This window comes from Meles meles, chromosome 4 (genome assembly GCF_922984935.1).
Source record: "Meles meles chromosome 4, mMelMel3.1 paternal haplotype, whole genome shotgun sequence".
Lineage (NCBI taxonomy): Eukaryota > Metazoa > Chordata > Mammalia > Carnivora > Mustelidae > Meles > Meles meles.
In genome coordinates, this window is record NC_060069.1 from 72,462,501 (window position 1) to 72,484,314 (window position 21,814).

A 21,814-nucleotide genomic window follows, 5' to 3' on the forward strand; every position below is an offset into this window, starting at 1 on the left:
AAATAGCTAATGTTTGGGTATATATATATTTTTTTAAAGATTTTTTATTTATTTATTTGAGAGAGAGAGAGATCACAAGTAGGCAGAGAGGCAGGCAGAGAGAGAGAGAGGGAAGCAGGCTCCCTGCTGAGCAGAGAGCCCGATGTGGGACTCGATCCCAGGACCCTGAGATCATGACCTGAGCCGAAGGCAGCGGCTTAACCCACTGAGCCACCCAGGCGCCCTGTTTGGGTATATTTTTAAGAACACCACATACTGGGGCGCCTGGGTGGCTCAGCGGGTTAAAGCCTCTGCCTTCAGCTCAGGTCATGATCCCAGGATCCTGGGATCGAGCCCCACATCGGGCTCTCTGCTTAGCTGGGAGCCTGCTTCCTCCTCTCTCTCTCTCTCTGCCTACTTGTGGTCTCTGTCAAATAAATAAATCTTAAAATTAAAAAAAAAAAAAAGGAAGAACACCACATACTTGTTACATTGTAAAATGTTTGTGTATGTTTTTTATAAATTTAGGTAATTCCTTTTTTTGGATTTATTTCCTAATACTCATGAATTACTTTCTAAGAAGTTCAAAAAATACTAATTAATTCAAAATAATCACCTTTGTTTTTTTAAATTCCACATTCCTTTATAAGTCTTAACTACTTCTAAGTAACATCAAACCTCTCTCACAGAAACATTTAATTGTCCATCTTCAGTCCAATGATGCATCAGGGTGTCATTTTTGATAAAATATCGGCTCACTTACTATATCAAAATAAAATTATTGTGCAGTAATTTAATGACATAGTTCTTCCCTTTTATGAGCTCTGAAAATATCTCATTAACAGTTTCACAAATTACCACAATAACTTATGCTGACATGCTCATTTATTCTCATTTATGAATAAATCTGGTTGACAAGACTAATAAAATATTGCAGGGAATTCCCAGCCTTTAATATAGATCAGACATCATTAGAGAATCTTGAAATGGGGATTATTTGTGCACAAATACTTCACTATAAAAGTAGAATGTTAGGTTCCATCAAATTTTACACTAAACATGTACTTGTTGGCTGACACTTGTCCATGGTACAATGTAGAGATGTTCCTACTCCTACTCTTCAAGAACCACAGTGATCTCTACCATCTGCCTCATGCTTCATGAAAAAAAAAAAAAAACTTGTAATTTTGAATTTTTCTGTCTTTAGAAAATTATTTCATGATTTTTTTCTTCTTCTTAATTATGATAGGCCACCCTCAATGATTATTTAGTATAAAAGAAAAAACAACACACACAAAATTATTTTGGAGTTGATCCAAACCCATTTTGTAGAAAAATTGTAGAAATTATTTAACATTGGTATAAAGAAGCTAATAAACAAAAACTTATACTTCAATCTTTTAGGTTTTTAAAAATCATTTGAATTGTCTAAGCAAAGGTGAACTTTTAAAATACAAATTAGGATATCTATTTTTGTTTAATGAAATATCTGTGTAGAAGACACTGAGTAAATATTAGATTGAAAAACAGATAAAGTTCCTATTTTTTAAAATATTATAGTCAAATTCATTTGAATATATCTGTAGAAAGAATTATATTCACAAATTACCCAATTCGTTTCCTTATCTTTAATGTATCTCTACCTTTAGCATAAAAAGTCTTTTTATTTTCTTCTTTACAAATTATTTTAGGTCACAAAAGAAGCATGCATGTTTTGTCTGTATAATAATATGTATAAGAGCATCAGATGTATTTTGTACATTTTCTCTGATGTTAGAAATATATTATTATTATATTAGTACATATAATAGTACTTTGGCCATTATTGGATTGAAATATGCAAGGGTTATAGATCAAAATCTATTACTCTATTTTATTTTCAACCTATGGCCTTCATTACACACAAAAATATTAAATTTATATCAATTCTAATTACTAGTCACTTAAAAAAATAACTGAAGAACTTCTATAAAGAACAGTTTGTATGGTTTTGACTACATCTCCTATGTTACTTCTGATAATTTCCTTCCACCTTTACTGTGTTTTGGCCACAATAGTCCTCTTTCAGTTCTTCAAACCACCAAGCTCATTCCTGTTATTTGGGCCTCAGCATATACACTACCTCTGGCTGAAACTCTCTTCTCCCAGAGTTCCACATAGCTAACACATTCTCATTATTTCGGTTCTCACTTAAGGATCACATCCTCAGATACGCTTTTGCTGAATAGTTTCCTTAATTTAGGGCCAAGTTTGAATGCTTTTTAATTATATTATTGTTTTACTTTCTATCACAGCTTGAAATAAACTTATTTATTTGTCCAATGACTGTCTCTTCCTCTCAGAAAATTTAAAAAAAAAAGAATTAAGGCAACATGAAAACATAGCCCTTATTTCTTCAACAACATTATATCACATGACAGTGCCTGACTTCTAGTACATCTTAATAAAATATTTATTGAACAAATGAATGAATGAATGATTATAAATAGTCCTGGCATCTAAAAGCACATTTTCTATTTTTTTTTTAAAGATTTTATTTATTTATTTGACAGAGAGAGAGATCACAAGTAGACAGAGAGGCAGGCAGAGAGGAGGAAGCAGGCTCCCTGCAGAGCAGAGAGCCCGATGCGGGGCTTGATCCGAGGACCCTGAGATCATGACCTGAGCCGAAGGCAGCGGCTTAATCCACTGAGCCACCCAGGCGCCCCAAAAGCACATTTTCTAGAGCAAAGAGCAGATAATTAAACAAAAATGTTAATAAAAATCTTAAATATTATAGCAAAGATTTTTAAAAAGTTTTTAATTCCAGCATAGTTAACATACAGTGCTGTATTAGTTTCAGGTGTGCAATATAGTGATTCAACAATTCTATACAGTATTTTCCAGTGGTCATCATGATAAGTGAACTCTTACTCCTCTCAAATTTTTTTTAAACTGCCATATGAACATAAAGAAGGAAACAAAGTTTGGCTATTGGAAGTTAGAGAAGCTTTTTAAGTGTATTAAATGTATGAGCTGCATCTTTTTTTTTTAAAGATTTTATTTATTTATCTGACAGAGAAAGACAGGTCCCAAGTAGGCAGACGGCAGAGAGAGAGGAGAAGCAGGCTCCTGCTGAACAGAGAGCCGAATGCAGGCCTAGATCCCAGGACCCTGACATCATGGCCTGAGCCGAAGGCAGAGGCTTAACCCACCCAGGCACCCTGAGCTGCATCTTTTTTGTTTTTCTTTAAGATTTTATTTATTTATTTGACAGACAGAGATCACAAGTAGGCAGAGAGGCAAGACAGAGAGAGAGAGGAAGAAGCAGGCTCCCTGCAGGACCCTGGGATCATATCCTGAGCCGAAGGCAGAGGCTTTAACCCACTGAGCCACCCAGGTGCCCCCCTGAGCTGCATCTTAATAGAAGAATAATTATATAATTTTCATCCACATCAGGATACATTTAATAGCAAAAGGGAAATAACAGTCATAACCTAGAAAATAGCAGTTTGGAAGAGGACAGAGAAATTGAAATGGGCATATTTTGACATAGCATACAAAAGAGTGTAGATTTTATCATATAAGCAGTAGGTTCTGTTAAACGAATGGGAATGACAAGATAACATCTGCGTTTTAAGATGGAGTTCAAAAACATTCACTGCCTTTGTAAAACTTCCCTAAATTCCCATAAGCCCATCTGAGAATGAAAAGAATTTAGCCAAGTATAAGTAGGGGAAGAATTGAGGAGTGAGCTGATAAAAATGTGCTCCTGAAGTCATCCTTCTAAACACCACCACCACCTGGCTGGCTAGGTCCTCTGGTCTTCACCTATATCTAAGAGACTGTGAACTGCATGAAGAAAAGTCTTGGAGTGAAATCAAAATGGGCTGACACCAAAGACAACTTTTTAAAAAGAAAAGGCAAAAAGACATCCTATTTCAATAGAAAATAAGAGAAAGGGTACATAAAAAACCAGACTGTGCTTATTGCTTTAGACCTTCCAACAACAGCTAAACTGACTGCATGCACTGCCACGGTAAGAAGTCAATATATTTTTATAGAACAATGAAAATGTAATTTAATTGACCACTTCCAATATGGAACTAGACAACACCAACAAAAAGGCAAAAACAAAAGTCTGAATCCTCCACATTTTTAGATAAACTGATGAAAGAAGTGTAAATCTGACTTACAGATATGTTGATTTCATGTTCTATTTTAAACATCTTTGACTTAAAATTTCCCTGAAATTGGTGAATAAAAGCTATTATCAAGGTAGATTTTCCTGTCAGGACTTAGGATAGCGAAGTACGATAAGGATTTAAAAGAAAAATATAGAGAACATGTAGGACAGTGCACATTAGGATAGGAAAGCAGGACTCTGTATCACTGTACTCATACACTTAAGGAAATGTTAGCCTCTTTACAGATTGGATATAAAGTGGTCCTTTCTCCCTCTCTTAAAATGCAGAGCTGTTCTGCTCTGCTCAAACAAGTTTTTGCAATAATGGCTTTACCGGTAGAAGTGAAGAATAATTCATCTAATTGAAACTTAGAATGCTACAGATAGGCAGAAAGTAATTACCTATGATACAAACTACCCAGGCTCCTGGAAATAACATCCATATCTTTATGAAAAGTGCTATGAAATTATTCAAGACCATGAGCATCAGAACACCCATTTATATCTTATCGGAACCTCTCAGAGTTCTACAGGGTGCATAAATACAAGTAGAGTAAATAAGAACAGGAAGGTAATCCTATTATATTCAGCACTGGTGAGATCCTACTGTGTCTAGTTTCACACTTCAAAACTTAAAAAGGATGGAGAGTTCAGGGTAGAGGAAGAGAAATAATTGAAGGGTTAGAAAATGAGAATTCCAAAAAGGGTTAAAAAGCTTTATATTACTTAGGCTAAAGAAGAGCTGGTTGAAAGGCCATTATTAATAGTCTTCAATGAAGGGTTATTCCATAGATTACAGTGACGGGCTATTTTCATTTTTGTTGAAAACATAAGGGAGGAAAATGAATTTTAATAGCAAAACAAGGGAAGAAAGAAAGGAGCTTTTGATAATGAAAAAGCTGCTCAACACTAAATGGGTCCCCAAGGGATTTCAGAACATTGCAATTGCGGAAATCTTTTAAAAATAGAATTTAAAATGTATGAGGCTTGGAGGTCAAGGGAAGGACAAGATGACCTTTAAGATGATTTCCATGACTACAATTCAAAAACCGTATTACATAAGAGAACAAGACACCCTTTATTCACTAAGATGGATTGTATAGATAGGGGAATCAAAAATGAGTACAAATGCAGACAAATGTGACATCTCTTTTTTAAGTCATTTACATAATTGTGTTGTACAAAGTTTTCTTCATGTGAGGGGGAGGGAAGCATTCTATTTTTTCCTCCTTATTTGACATACACATACACCTGCACAAACATGTAGACATTCATATAGTTTTCAAAAAAAAGAACATAATCACTTCCAACAATAAGAAGTTTTCCTTTCAAGACAAATTCCTTCCTAGTCCATATGAGATGTTATCTCCCACATGATACTACAGCAGAAATAAACAAGGGAAAATCTTACAGAACTGCTCATTTTAACCCCCCTCTGTGGCAATATGGGAACATGTTAGACCGAAAATACAGAACAAGGCTCTAAACTCTAGTGTGCATGGACAACACCCACAAGGTTTGTTAAAAATGGAGATTCATGTGTCAGACCCTCAGAGATTCTGCATCAGTTGGTCTGAGGTGGACCTAGGAATCTGCATATTCAGTAGCAGCTCAGATAACTATGATGCAGGAGGTTGTCTGAGGACTACTATGTGGGAAAGAAACAATGGCTTTGAAACTTTGATTCTGACTCATGTATACATTTATTTAACATTTTTCTTTCTAATAACTACAGATAGTCCCTGATAAATTATGTTTTAATTTATAATTTTTCTTTTTTTGTTATTGTGCAAAACAGATGCACATTCCAGTAGAAATCATACTTCGGATTTTGAATTGTGATCTTTTCCCAGGCTAGTGACATGCAGAAAGACTCTTTGCTTATGATGGACAGACAGCAGGAGTGACCCCAGCTCCCAGTTCAGCCACACAATCATAAGGGTAAACAACTAAGATACTTACAACCATTCTGTATTCAATAAATTAGCACAGTGTTCAACAAATCATGTGATATAATATTTAACACTTTGTAATAAAATAGGCTTTGTGATAGGTAACTTTTCCCAACTGTAGGCTAACGTAACTGTCTGAGTATATTTGAGGTTGGCTAGATAAGGTATGATGTTCTGTGGTTTAGGTGTATTAAATGTATTTTTGACTTATGATATTTTCAACTAACCATGGGGTTTATCCTGATATAACCCCATTTTAAGTTGAAGATTTGCATATATATTTAAGTCTCCTCTTCTTTGGCAATTAAATTATGACATCACCATGAAAAAGTCATGTGAAATAAAAATCATTCTTGAACTTCCCATAAATCACCCAGAAGTTATAGCATGACATTGTGGGATATAAAAATTTGCATAGTAATATAAACAACCCAATGACTTAAGAATTACTTAGATATACCCAAGCCATATTTAACTAAGCAATTTTGTTTGGCAAAGCATTACTATTCACAACAGACTTCCATTAAGATTTAATAATTTCTGACTTGAATGTGTGGTCTTGGTGGCTGAGTGTAAAATGAATATGCTTGTCAATAAGGTTTCTCTATCAATCCTATGTAACTGTATATGTTAATAGTGCCACATGTGATGGCAAGGGTTAACTGAGATAATAAATGTGAAAGTACCTAATATAAGGTCTGGTGCGTTGAAGATGTTCGTTAAAGATTTTCTAAATTTGAAATTAAATTTTGCCTAATTATTTTTACAAACAGGTTTCTTTTTCTTCCTTGAAAAGCTGTGGAGAAGAACTTGGCAACTAGATTCTGGAATCTTCAGCTTTGTGTTCCTGACACAATCTCCCCTCCTCCATTATGTCTTTAATGCAGTGAGGTGCTGGTCTCATGACATTTTAGGCTTTCACCAGAGTTAGATTATAAAAACAGCTGATAAATATTTGATGTGATTTGTCTGTAATGCCATTTGGTCATTTTGAGTCTGAGTTTTCTCAATTAGAGGGTATAGATTACATGAACTCAAAATTGTGTTCCCAGCTTTAAATTTCCATGATTCAATATAGTTTTTATGTTTTTGCTTGCTTTGTTGTCTCTCTGGTTGCAAATACCAGGTGACCACTGATAGTACCCTCTTAGGCAACTGATTTCTTCATTCTGAACCATATATCAAAAAGCAATACAGAAAAGTGGTTAAAGTCATGGTTATGAAAGTTACTCATACCTGGATTTGAAACTGGCTCTGATATTTAGTAACTGTGGGAACTAGGAACATTTATTAAGCCTCCCTAAGTTATTTTTTGTCAAATTAAATGGGTAAAATATTACATAAACCTAAAATATTACATATGTATAAAATATAAATATACATATCATAGGTGTTAGAAAATCAAATCCTTTGTGTAAAGAACTTACCATGATGCTTGGCATAAAGAAAGCCCTCACTAACTGATAGATGCTAATTTAGTCCTCATTCTGAAAGAGTCATTTTCACTGCTCCTGAACTTCCCTCTTTCTAATTTTCGTTTATGTAAGAATCAAAAACATATCATGCAAAATTATGAAAAATCACTGCAAAATTGGAGTATCATTAATTCATTAATTAGGATCCTGTTTATATTGGTTAACAACAAACCTCATCTAATTAGATAGAGACCTCTAATTATTAAGATAAATTGTGCTTGCATATTATGAATATTTGCACACATCATGTTTTTCCTATAGAAATCAGATTTTAGAGAAGCATTCATCCTCTATTAATAAATAATAAATTCTTCTTAAAGGAATCTCACATAAGAAATAAATCTGATAATAGCCTAACCCTGGCCTTACATTAGTCTTGTTCCTAAAGAAAGAAAAATTAGATTTCATTATTCACATTAAGAATAACATAGTCCTGGGGCGCCTGGGTGGCTCAGTGGGTTAAGCCTCTGCCTTCAGCTCAGGTCATGATCTCAGGGTCCTGGGATCGAGCTCCGTATCGGGCTCTCTGCTTGGCAGGGAGCCTGCTTCCTCCCCTCTCTGGCTGCTGCTCTGCCTACTTGTAATCTCTCCCTCTCTCTCTCTCTCTCTCTCTGTAAAAAAGAAAAAAAAAATTAAAAAAAAAAAAAAAAAGAATAACATAGTCCTAATGGCATAAAAGTTAGAACTCAAACAGAGAAAAAATACAAGCCAGTGACATTTGAATTTCTTTTTATGGTCCATCAAATATTGATTTTATTTTTTAAATTTCAAAATTTATTATAAAAGAATAAGATGTTCCTGCAAGTGTGTTGTATCACAAAATAATTTTAAAAGTTAGTTTAAATTTCAAATATTGCTTCTATAGCAAAAAGATTTTAAAAAATTAAAAAATAAACTTCAGAATTATGGTGAATTATATAATTTATAATGCTAGTGTGGCATGAGCAATAAAAGCAAACTATTATTCATTCTCATTAGGAAAAGGGGTCTTCAATATTCACATATTCTGGTTGCTACATAGTTTTCATATATGTATATGTGGCTTACCTATTCTTATAGGATTAGTATACACTGATATCCAAGAAGACTAATCTGAGCATAACTTAATCACAGAAGATTTAGAAAGCAATTGAAGACGTTCTAGTGTTCTGGGTTATCATTAAAAAATCAGTAATCATTTTAAATAGAAATTTCTGTTTAATAGGCTCCTAGAGAGCATTGTTCCTAAGTCTATTTTCTCATTTTTACTCAGTTTCTTCCCATCAATAGTCTAAACTCATCAGTTTCCACCGTCTCTGGAAACCTAGTCACCAGTTCTTCCCATTCCCTCTTTAACATTTGCACCAGGCTTTCTTCAACATCCCCTTTCATTCCTACTATGAGCACATTAAGGAGTCCCTCAATTGTCAACAAATCAGAGAGGGAGGGAAAATTTTTAATTTTCTTTCACTGCCGGTGCTCTTTGGTTTTCTAGCGTGACAAAACCCTTTAAGACATGATATATGTACATTATTTCTTCATGCTATCAACGTATGAAATCTGGTTGCCTTTCCAGAATCGTTTTTCTTTTTTTTTTTTAAGATTTTTATTTATTTATTTATTTGACAGAGAGAGATCACAAGTAGGCAGAGAGGCAGGCAGAGAGAGAGCGAGAGAGAGGGAAGCAGGCTCCCTGCTGAGCAGAGAGCCCCATGCGGGACTTGATCCCAGGACCCAGAGATCATGACCTGAGCCGAAGGCAGCGGCTTAACCCATTGAGCCACCCAGGTGCCCCCCAGAATCTTTTTTCTTAAAAGTTTCTGTTCTTACCACTGGTTTCCAGGAGCCCTGTTATTGTTCTTAGTCAGTAATCTGCAATAGCATCCTGTTGCTCACCACATCAAGTGCAAACTTTTCTGTCTAGCTTTCAGGACTTGCCATGATCTGCTTTAGCCAATCCAGTCCAAGGTTGGATAAGAAGTTATTCTCTAATGTACACACAGCTACAATCAAGCCAGTATTTTCATCATTCCCTCTGCACATAATGTTTCTTTCTTATACAGCTGCCTTCTTAATGTTCTTTTTTTCTGGAATATTCCTTACCAATTCATACCTACATATCTTTCTTGGCCAGACTATGCATCATCTCCTTCAAGGACACCATTGTTTACTCAAGTCCTCACATCTTATTCTCTTAAATGTATTTAACATTTAGTTGTTTTCTACTTGTTTTTTTAATTTATAGCAATGAATTCCTTACTAAGTATATATATATATATATATTATTTATTATATTTTTTACCCATACACACACACACACAAATATATTTTACCCAATGGTGAAAATCATGTATTTTACCCTTGCTTTCCATTCTTTCTTTTATCTACAAGAACCCTGGGCTCCATGTGGTGGGAGAGACAACTTTGTTTAGTTCCACTGATTACATACACTAGGGACATCATTCATGCAGAAAAAAAATGTGAAAGTCTCTCCCTAGATTTTTGAGAAAAAAAGTATACATTGTCATAGAAGTGCCCTTATAATCACTGAAGATTTCTTTAAAAACACTGTTCTTACTTAAAAAAAGAAAACATATTTTACTGTATTTGGGACAGTGTCCAATTATAGATGAAAATATTGCTCTATAATTATAAATATTCAAATAAGGGATTTATTTGTGTTTTTCTGTTCTAATATCAATGAACCCACAGTTCAGAAAATAAATTTGCTAAATTAGGGATCCCTTGACAATAAACTTTAATATGAGTTTATAAATTTTGACCACAGATCAGCAACTACTGCAACCCTCAATACTATAAAGGAGTCTTGGAGAAAAATTACCCTTAAATTCCTTTTCTTCAGAATGCAGTCATTTCTAATACAAATTACTTACTCTTCCCTTACCACCCTTTCCTGGGTTCAGAAATATTACTATGAGCATCTATCCACAATCAGTAATTTATAAGAAAAAAAAAAAAAAGTCCTAAAGTCTGGGAAGCCTTGCACTACAAGAGAGTGTAGTAGTCTAAGAGAATTGATAGTTTCCTAGGTGAGTAATCTCCTGCCAAGAAATATCTCAAGCATAGAGGAAAATATATTCCATTTCTTATAATAATAAATTATCCACACAATGTTAAAGTAGTCATCTCTTTAACAAAATATATAATGTTCTTTCTCTATTTTTTTTTTTTTTTTTGCTAACTATTTAGAAATATAAACTACAAGTATCTCTGGTCTTAGGTTCACTTTCTTAAAACAGATTTTGGCATCCTTTTTATATTTTCTGGTAAAGTATTACAGATTTGAATTAACATTTCCAACAGTAATGATATGAATACATTATATTGATAGTGCTATTACAATACAGACATGAAAATGGTATTCTCATTATAACTATTCATAAAGATAATGCATATCAGTTTCTAATATTTAAAGGAGTATCATTTGATATATACATTTGAATTAAAAGAAATCTATCCTATATAAGGATTACATCAGGATCTTTATTATGTTTTTGTTCTATTATATGAATTTTGTTTAAAACATTTTGGTAGATTACAATATTTCTATAACATATTAACATTTCAAAGAAGGAACTCAACCCATTTCTTCATAGAAAAAAAATTAGGAAGAAAGGAAAACTTCTTTTTTTTTTCCAAAATTCACTTATTTACTTATTTGAGAGAGAGAGCAAGTGAGGGAGAGAGCACAAGCAGGGGGAGCTGCAGAGGGAGAGGGAGAAGCAGGCTCCCTGTTGAGGAGGGAGCCTTGTGTGGAGCTTGATCCCTGAGATCATGACCTGAGCCAAAGGCTGATGCTTAACCAACCAACTGAACCACTCAGGCACCCTGGGAGGAAAACTTCTACCTTTTGTCAATCCAGAAATGTCAAATGTGAAACAAAAGTCCCTACCTTGTGCTTGAAGAGGAAGTTCTGCTTCTGGTAGAGTCTAGTACAGGGAACATTCCTGTTCTAGGAGGCAGGCTGTTCCCTGTCAGATACAAATGATCCAATGAAAATGAAGAGGGAGATGATTAAAGGGAAAAAATGTTGGCCTGTCATGTGGCTAAAGTAATGTCTCAGACCTCCTGCTATTTAGAGCCTGCATTTATCCTCTGAAGTTGAGCAGCCTTAACTAGTGTCTCTCTGTAGGATTTAGGCAATTGGGAAAGTAGAAGTGTTAATCTGAGAAAACAGGGATGTGGGAATGCCTCAAAGCAGAAAAGAATCTGCCCTCTGTTCATGCACAAAAAAAGAGAAGATTGAATTTAAAGTAATAGTCTTTTCTGTAGCAAGTTTTTCTTCCCCCCCCCCCCCCCTAATTCACAAGCTATTTGCCTATTTTTCCCCCTTTGGGTATTTGGGGTTTTTTCATTGTTTGGCACAGTATGAAAACAATAAAGATAGAAACAACTAGGCAGTCATGCAGTATTCATCCCTGGAAATAAATGAGCATCACCTTACTATCTACTTTCTAATAAATTCATCAATTTAGCCTACATTTCTATGGGAAATTACAATATGTCAACTATGAAAAATGCTGTTTATTTACAAAGCAAATTGTGTACACTACAAGCAGACTTAAATAGGCAAGGTATTTCACAACTTGGAATTCAATAAAATGAGAGATCCCACCATATCTTGGTAACCTGAAGCAAACTGCAACCAATTTTACAGAAGCTTTATATTCAAATACAGTAATAGTAAAGTGTCAGACGTTACCTTCATGCCAACTTCAATGTAGCATTTATCAATAATACTAAAAATAATAGTAACCTGAATAAATAGAATGCATTTTCTTCCTAGGATCTCAAAGTGCCTAAATTATCTCATTTATTCTTATGACATATTCTATAGAGAAAAGAATATTGTGGGTAATCTTAGCCTGCACTTAACCAAATAAATTTGAGAGGATCCTGTGACATTCTGGCACTGGAACCTTCAGGCTCATAGCCACCTGGCTGCATGCCTGGTAGGCCGACAGCAGCTGGGCTCTCTAATGGACATATTGGAGCTAGAGGAAGGGTTGGCTTTATGGGGAGAGTAGAGTAGGTGATTGCCCAAGACACTGTGCTTGAAAAATGCTTAGAATGTATGCTAATATGTAAAGCTCCCCCTATCAAAACACAGTACGTGCTAATATATGAATTTCACTATGAGTTGGGGTTTAGACAAAAATACCCTGCTTAAGTGCAAGTACTGACCTATGCATTATATATTCACTTAGGAAAAACGATAAAGATCTTAGGATGAATTATTCCACCAATACTTTAATTGCTAGCTTTCATTGGAAGGGAAACATATCAATTAGGTTTGGATAGGGAAGATAGATTTAACATTTTCATAAGAATTTCATAATTAAACTGTCATTTATGGTCCTAACATTATAATAAATCTGATAAACACAGAACAAAGGGAATCAAGGATATTCAAGTACAGAAAGACTCCAGAATTCTAGAGAGGTGGCAAGAATGCCTAAGTGGGGGTACAGTAAGTAAAGAGAATATTTATCAAGAGTAAAGATTTAGGCAAGCTGTGATATCTCTTATAATATTGCATATCATTAGAGCTAGAAATGAAATCCCATAACATCCAGTTTTGTTGATTTTTTTCCCACACTTTATGCTTCAGTAATAAACTTCTTATTTAGAGTTATTTCAGAAATTCACCCTCTTCTGAGAGAAACAAATATATAACTAAATTCAAGAGTATCCAGGAAATTTTAGCTTACTCTCTGGGCCCAAAGCAATATGCATGTATTTGGAGCTTTGCCTGAAAAGTGACACTTCTAGAGAACATAGCTTGAAATAGCCACTATCCAGGAGGAAATAGTTACATAAAGTAAGTCTACTATCATTAAGGTTATCTCAACTATTGGAAGATTATTTTAGGTATAGCAAAAAAAAATTTCCAAATGACTTATTTAAACTATATGGAGTCAATACACGAAAGGTTAAATATATCTAAAACTGTTCTAACCTTTCCACTTAGTACAAGAAGAAATTTCACACTGATATATACATTTTACAAAAGAGGACATGATACTTATTGAGAAAAAAGTAACTTGTCTCCTGTCTCTCAGAAGCTAGTTTATTTCTCAGTCTAGTACATATAATCTGATTTTTAAATATGTCTTTGCTATTGAGAACATTTCTCCTCATGCTGTCAAGTCTTCCTCACACTAATTTCCCCCAATTCCCTAATATTCCCCTTCTACAATGCCAAAAGAAATTGGCATAAATTAAGGCAGGCATCTCTTTTGGCAGGCTCTCAGAGACAAACTATATTCCCATTTAGTGTGTTCTGTAAGATACACTTTTATTTTCAATATAGTCTCACTCCCGACCGCATAATAATATAATTTTCACTTAGCTGCGGGCTTGCATTCTAGCTTACCTCCTTGTTAGTAATGTCACACAGAAGAAACTATTTAGGGTTTCTGAGTATAAGTTACCACTCATGCTGAAATGGGGAAAAATCAGGGTGATAGGAGAGCCAAAGTTTTTTTTTTTCCCCTTTTTATTTATTTTTTCAGCGTAACAGTATTCATTCTTTTTGCACAACACCCAGTGCTCCATGCAAAACGTGCCCTCCCCTTTACCCACCACCTGTTCCCCCTACCTCCCACCCCTGACCCTTCAAAACCCTCAGGTTGTTTTTCAGAGTCCATAGTCTCTTATGGTTCGCCTCCCCTTCCAAATTTTTTTTTTTTTAATAAACATATAATGTATTTTTATCCCCAGGGGTACAGGTCTGTGAATCGCCAGGTTTACACACTTCACAGCACTCACGATAGCACTTACCCTCCCCAATGTCCATAGCCCCCTCCCCCTCTCCCAATCCCACCTCCCCCCAGCAACCCCCAGTTTGTTTTGTGAGATAAAGAGTCATTTATGGTTTGTCTCCCTCCCAATCCCATCTTGTTTCATTTATTCTTCTCCTATAAAGTTTTAAGTTTAAAAAGAGAAGAACAGGATCTAAGTACTATCCTTTAGGAAGAATAAGTCATTTAAAAATCTGTAGAACTATTTCATTTTTTTTCCTATGTAAAACATGGATAATATCTGTTTTATTTTCATTGCCAGACTGTTGTAAGAAAAACGGTGTATACGTGTGTTTGAGGGGATTTTTAACATAAACCTTTATTATTGTGGGCCTATCATGTACTAATTACTCTGCTGGGCATTTCCTAGCCTGCAAAATGATAGAAAAGAAAAGAGCATGGTCTCTGTCTTCCAGGCTCTTATGAGCAAATATCTAAAAAGAAGATTTATTTAATGAGAAAAATTAGGTAATACAAAAGAAGATAATAAATTTATAAATTCTTGATTTCAGAGCAATGTTCAGCTAGGGTCATCTTCTCTGGTATATAAAATCTATCATGAAAGTGCATTAACAGTTCTCACTCACAAACCCACAAATCCCTATAGCCTTTGAAAATGACTTTCTCATAACAGACTGCTTATATACATCTATAGTTCCTGTGTGAAAGCTTTTTTTTCCCTCCTGTTACATAAAAATCTAGAAGTGATATCTAGCTGTCAGTTTCTGGGACTTACTGTGCTGTAGCACGATCGCAGACCATCAATAACCACACTTCCAGGTTTTTAGCATTTATCGTTCCTGACATCTCTTGGGGACATCGCCTCTACTTGTTTCCAGCCCCTGTGTATTAAACTACCCAAATATTCATTTATTAGTAGCTAAACCAGAAGTAGTGGTTCTGCGGATATCATGAGATCAGCATCCATCTATGCATCTGTGTTGAGTTTTTGCCACAGGGCCCTGCATTGATTATTAGCTGGGATAAATCCCAAAATAGCATGTTCTCTAAAGAGAACCAGAATATGGCTTTGAACCCAGAGTAGATGAGATAGCAGAGCTGTTACAAAATTATAATTCATCTGCAGAATGAATGCATTCATATTTGGAAAGAAGACCATTTTAGTCTCTTGTATTTTTTCTCTTTTAAAATGTGAAATTTTATGAAAGATTAGGCATAAACTCATTTGCTTCTATAATTTAAATATGCTTCCTTTCAGTTGTTTGGCAAATTTTCCTTAAATCTTTTTAATATATTTGTTCATTCCAGGTTTCCAATGTAGGATTTTTAGAATCATAACATGCCTCTTATTTTTACATACATCTTATTTTTGCAGTAGAAAAAAGTAAGGCTCATAATGATGTGACTTATCCAAAACTGCTCTCCTAGTTGGTAGAAACCTGTATTTTAATCTCTAGGGTATATTGTTTTTTACTGCAGAATGCTGCCTTCTTGAGGACAGGGACTATTTTTCATCATATATAATATTACTTCCTCTTTTCCTTGTACTCTTCATCGCCTATTATGCTGATAAAGAAAACAAGGATATTTTTGGTGTGTATATGCAAAGTATGGCTTGAAGGGATGGTGAAAGGGAATTGAAATGTGGGATTAAGAGACAAAAATTTTACATACAATTTTAACTAAAATCTGTAGAAGACCTAAGAATGAGAACTACATTTAGAAAATTAGAAACCAATCTATTAGAAATCTTCAATAATAATTCATGTTTATTGAACAGGTTCTGTAACTTGAACTTCTATTTAATTTCAAGAAAATGCTATGAGTTAGGTCTTATTTTTATGACATCTTTTTGCAGAAGAGAAAAATGAGTTGCTACATGACTTCAAAGTTAAAATGTATAGGACAATTTAATATCATGAATATTAAACTATTATTACAATATATTTGCATGTGTAAAAGATTTAAAATGCATAGTGCGTGTATATGCTTGTGTGTAATATATACGGCTATTATCACATATTGCTATTACTATAACTCTTTGTGCTCTTGTCCTTTTTTCCCCTCTACATTCTAAGTTCTTGAGGGAAAAAACTGGGTACCTCGGAAGGTACCTAAGTAAGCACCAGCCACATAGTTACCCTGCAATAAATACTAAAATAATGTATAAATAAATGCATTAAATAGCCATTGTTTGTTGTAATTGGGGTAAATGGTAAATAAAAAAACGGTATTGAAATAGCTGGTTAAGTTCTTTTCCTTATAGAATTATTGGTCTCCCTAAGAACTTTCAGGCCCCAGACATGAAATAATTTTCTTCTTTACTTGTAATTCATCTTCAGTAGGCTTAAAACTACTGATTAAAGATTTTTTCCATCCCCCAAAATATGATTTATGATATTTTTGTCCTTCTCTTATTACTTGTCTTTACTTCACTAGCAAACTGAGGCCAACCTGATCAGCTTTTATCTAACATGACTGTCAGTCATCTAACTACCTCAGAGTCCAATGACACAACATATAGAACTTAGGAAATTATGAGTAAATATTTTCAACACATTATTGTATCTCATTTATTTTTACAGTTCCATAGTCTATCACAAACTTGTCCTTTTTATCTACAGAAATAAACAAATAATCAGTCATCATATTTAGAAGAGACATCTTTTTTTTTTTTTTTTTTTTTTTTTTTTTAATTTTTTTTTCCCATTTTATTTATTTTTTCAGCGTAACAGTATTCATTCTTTTTGCACAACACCCAGTGCTCCATGCAAAACGTGCCCTCTCCATTACCCACCACCTGTTCCCCCAACCTCCCACCCCTGACCCTTCAAAACCCTCAGGTTGCCCCAACCTCCCACCCCTGACCCTTCAAAACCCTCAGGTTGTTTTTCAGAGTCCATAGTCTCTTATGGTTCGCTTCCCCTCCCCAATGTCCATAGCCCGCTCCCCCTCCCCCAATCCCACCGGTTGCTGCGAGAAGAGACATCTTTTTAAACTTTCTTATTGAAATGATAAATTAGCAAATACTATTCTCCATCTGGTTTTATGAAGGTACAGGCATGAAAGAGTAGGTGATGCAAAGCCTAGGACTTCAAAGCATGCTGTCTCATAACAGATGGAACATGTAGTAGTGATGTAACTCAATAAATTTTAACAGCTATAAGTTAGGGCAGAGTAGTGGAGTGAGAAGCATTATTCATCTCCTCTCTCAAAATAGAAGGTGTCATTTCCTTTTTTTTTAAAAGATTTTATTTATTTATTTATTTATTTGACAGACAGAGATCTCAAGTAGGCAGAGATGCAGGCAGAGAGAGAGAGGAGGAAGCAGGCTCCCGGGTGAGCAGAGAGCCGGATGTGGGGCTCGATCCCAGGACTCTGGGATCATGACCAGAACCGAAGGCAGAGGCTTTAACACACTGAGCCACCCAGGCACCGCGAAAGGTGTCATTTCTTATTTACGTTTTCAGATCTTTTACCTCCATAAAAAAAAACATTTAACTTTTATTTAACTTTTATTAGTAAAACAGGGTATAAGTGACACAATGACTTCCAATAAAGGATTAAAACTATTGATTACAGATTTGTCCATCCCCTCAAAATACGATTTATAGTATTTTTGTGTTTCTCACAAAATTTGAATGAGTTCAATTCAAAACATGATGACAATGATGATGATGATTTTGCTGGTGTTCAAAGTTAATTTTGACTCAGGTACATCCGACACATTTCAGTGCTATATTCTGCTAATGGAGTTGTCAACAGAATTGAAAATTCGTGAAGTAGTGAGCTTTCCTTTACTTGAGTTAATGGAACAAAGGTTCTCCTAATACCCATATGTGGCTCCTAACAGTCCCAAGCTTATGGTTAGCAGGGATATGATATAGTGGAAATGTGTCCCTAAGACATATGCTAAAGGACCACCACCATGCCTCACTGTATTACTACATTGTTCCTATTTTGAGATAGGATTATCATCTCCATTTCATTAACACTGGATTTACTTGTTGTTTTTATTGACACTGCTGGATAAGAAAGTGCCCCAGGATTAATAGCAATGTAAAAACTTACCTTTATCACTTCAGTTATTAAGATTACTATATTAAAATAAAGATGCCACAGAATATTCTTTCTCTTTCATAAAACATAATTCTTATATAAAAATACAAAATATTTGTTTTAATCCCCTTAAAACATCTCTCTTAAATAAAAAGCACTAAGATTAAATTCACTGAAATAAAGTACATTTCTTTAAAACTACATTTAGGCGTCCTTGAATGACACAGCCCCACAGGCTACCCTAAGAGCCCCAGTGGCAGATTCTGTGACCTAATCAGTAACATATTTAACATTACAGAATTATGAAGCCGGTAAATTGAACTTTCATAAGTCAACAGCATAACCTTTCAACTATGTCAAAAATTGCACCTTGTGTAAAAGGCAATGTCATTTACTAGGAAATATATACGTGAAAGCAAGTTCCTCAAAGTGCATTAATATTAAAGAGAAAAAAGTATACAGATAGTTTATTAGGAAAAAAAAAAATTGTTCCAAAGGTACAGAAGCCTGTAAGACTGCAACATTACCCTTGCCTCCAACTGTCAACTCTATTTCTAACTCAAAGTTCTGATTTCAACTGAAAGTAAGCATCAGAGACACATAAGTGAATAGATTTTTCTGTGTATTTTCTGTCACATCATATTATGGTGCTTTGGCTGCTATACATACTATACCATGAAGCATGTAAAAGAACAAGTTACCTCATAAGTAACTGCAACAGAAGGAAGCAGAATTATTGCATACACATGGAAACATTTGCTTTTAGCAGAGTTACAGGGTTGCATTTCCTGTTTGCATAATAAAAATATATTGGTTCTTATTATATAACTTTTTGTTTTCTCTCTGTAGTGCTGCAGTAATTCATGTTGTATTGTTTTCTTTGATGTTATATTACATACAAATAATAGTGTTTAGATTTTATATAGGTTTTTATCAAAGTTTTCATTATAGATTTATTTTCCTGACTCTACGGAGGCTATGTCTAATAAAATCCAAACTTATCACTAATTTTGAACATTTTAAATCTTCTGGAATTCTAAAAAAAAAAGTTCAACTGTGAAAATATGTCCTATTAACTATTATTATTATAATAAAATTAATTTGAATAGTGGATTCTGACATATCCAAATAAATATATGCACAATTTAATCAATAACCTCTCAAAGTTCATATTCTAGAATTTCATTAACTGAGTAGAACCACTACAAACAGAAAAACTTATTTTAAGATATTTTTTAGTTCTCAAGAAGTGAATTAATGATGTTACTATACTTGCTAACCAAACTCAAAATGTTCTAGAATAACAAATCATGTGTAAATGCACATATTTATCCTAGGAAGTACTGTGTGAAAGCACAGCTTAATCAATACCCTGAAGTATTAAAAGTTTAGTATTAGAGTTTAAAATTGGCAACTATGGGCTTTTCAGAATTACTCCTGGACACAATCTGCCAATAACCCTTGTATGTGATTTAGAACCTGGGAATTTTTCAGTTCTTTTAGTTATTTTGCTTTAGACTCAGCCAGGAAATAGTTTACGTTACCAGTGTAACTCAAGGGGGAAAAATAGGATCTATTGGATCTAGGTAGATCAAGGCAAGTTTCAAATGATGATGATGACAATGCCTTAATTTGCTAGTGTGATATACAAGCATACTCTACAATGCCATCCCAGGCACAACCAGGTAAGTGATATGAAATAAATGAACATAAATAAATAAATAAATAAATAAATAATAAAGTCATCAATCCAGCAATCCGCTCTACAGAAATAGGTCTGTGTAGGAAATAGCTTTCTTTTGACTATTCTGAAACATTGCTGGTACTCAGATTTCTGATGTCATCCCTTTGCATTTAGTGATCTATATTATCTCCCTAGATAACCAATTAATCCATATTAACTTTGTATCCTGCTAATTCTGGAAAATCTTGATACTAATTCTGAAAATCTATTAGTAGCCGCTACTTCTGTGGAAACTGAAGCCTTGGTGAGTTACCACCTCGTTACTAGGATATTCAGTAAACTCTTAAAAGTGTCATTCAGAGTTTTTACCTAAATTCTCTGAAAAAACTTTGAAACCAGTAGGTAATTGTTTTAAACCTGTTTTGTACTCCCATTTCTAGAATGTGTATTCCCCATGATTGCTGAAAGATTTTTTTTTAATTTTTAATACATTCTTATTTAATTTGGTTTGAATATTCTAGACCACCATTCCTAAAAGAAGTCTTCCAATATGGCTAGGCTCTTTACTTTAGGAGGGGCTGGTTAATTTATTTATTCAACAAAAGTTTGAATGAGGATTACCAAATAAGCCAGGTTTATAAAGATAAAGTAGTTGCCAGTGAAAATTTATGAGAGTTCTCTGGCTAGTGGTGAAGACTGGCATATAAACAGATGAGTTGCAATATAAGTGATGCTTACTATGACAGAAGTATAAATTTAATGCTTCAGGGGATCTACCTCTGTACAAGAGTCAGAAGCAGCCTACAGTAGCTGTAGCATTTAAGATGACACTCAAAAGCACAGTTCACCAAGTGAAGAGAGGGGAAGTGACTCTAAAAAGAAAAATGGCATGGCAAACGGCACAGCCTAAGAAAAAAGATTTATAGTGTTTGTAAATCAGTGAAAAATGTGTAAAGAGCATAATGCTTACAGGGGAGAGGACAAAGGATAAGACAAAAGGGCAAGGAACTGGGGAAAGGTAAAGATCACCAGACTGGGAAGAGGCATTTTGCCAGTGCAAGGAATTCTGATTTTTCTTTGTTAATGGAGAACTAATTTTGGAGAAGATTAACAAGGGGAGTGACCAGAGACAGGACTTTACATGCATGTCACAGCACTTTACCTGGAGATCAAAGAGTAAGCAGTAACAAAGCCCAGGAAAGGATTATGAGAATTTAACCCTGTCAGGAACCCTAAACCTGGGAAGAGGCCTGGCCTGAAAGACTCCTGAGTTACAGCCCAGTCAAGGGTGGGGTAGACAAGTGTCAGCTTTTTTGTGTGCTTCTATGGCTGAAATCTTTCAAAAACCACCTGATGAGTCCTCTATAACCTTATAAAGCAGTGCCATTTGGACAATATGAAATTTCTATTTGCCTTTGCTATTCTCCACCCATTATTCTCATTTTTGCATTTCTGCAAAAATTCCCTATACAACTAGCAGATGTTGCAAGTAATAGAGGCAATCTCCAATCTTTGTAGGAACGCTAATTAATCATGAATCCCAATTAATTGTTTCTCTCAACTGTGATACTCTTCTTTTTTGCCAGTGAGAATCAGACTAAGTCCCTTTATCATACTGTCTCCTATCAAACTTTCAACCAGGATGAAAAAGTTAGGGTCCTTCAGTTTAGGGATACTTAAATTGCTGGGAAGTATGGTAAGAATCCAGACTTGCATGCAAAATTTCCCAAATAAAA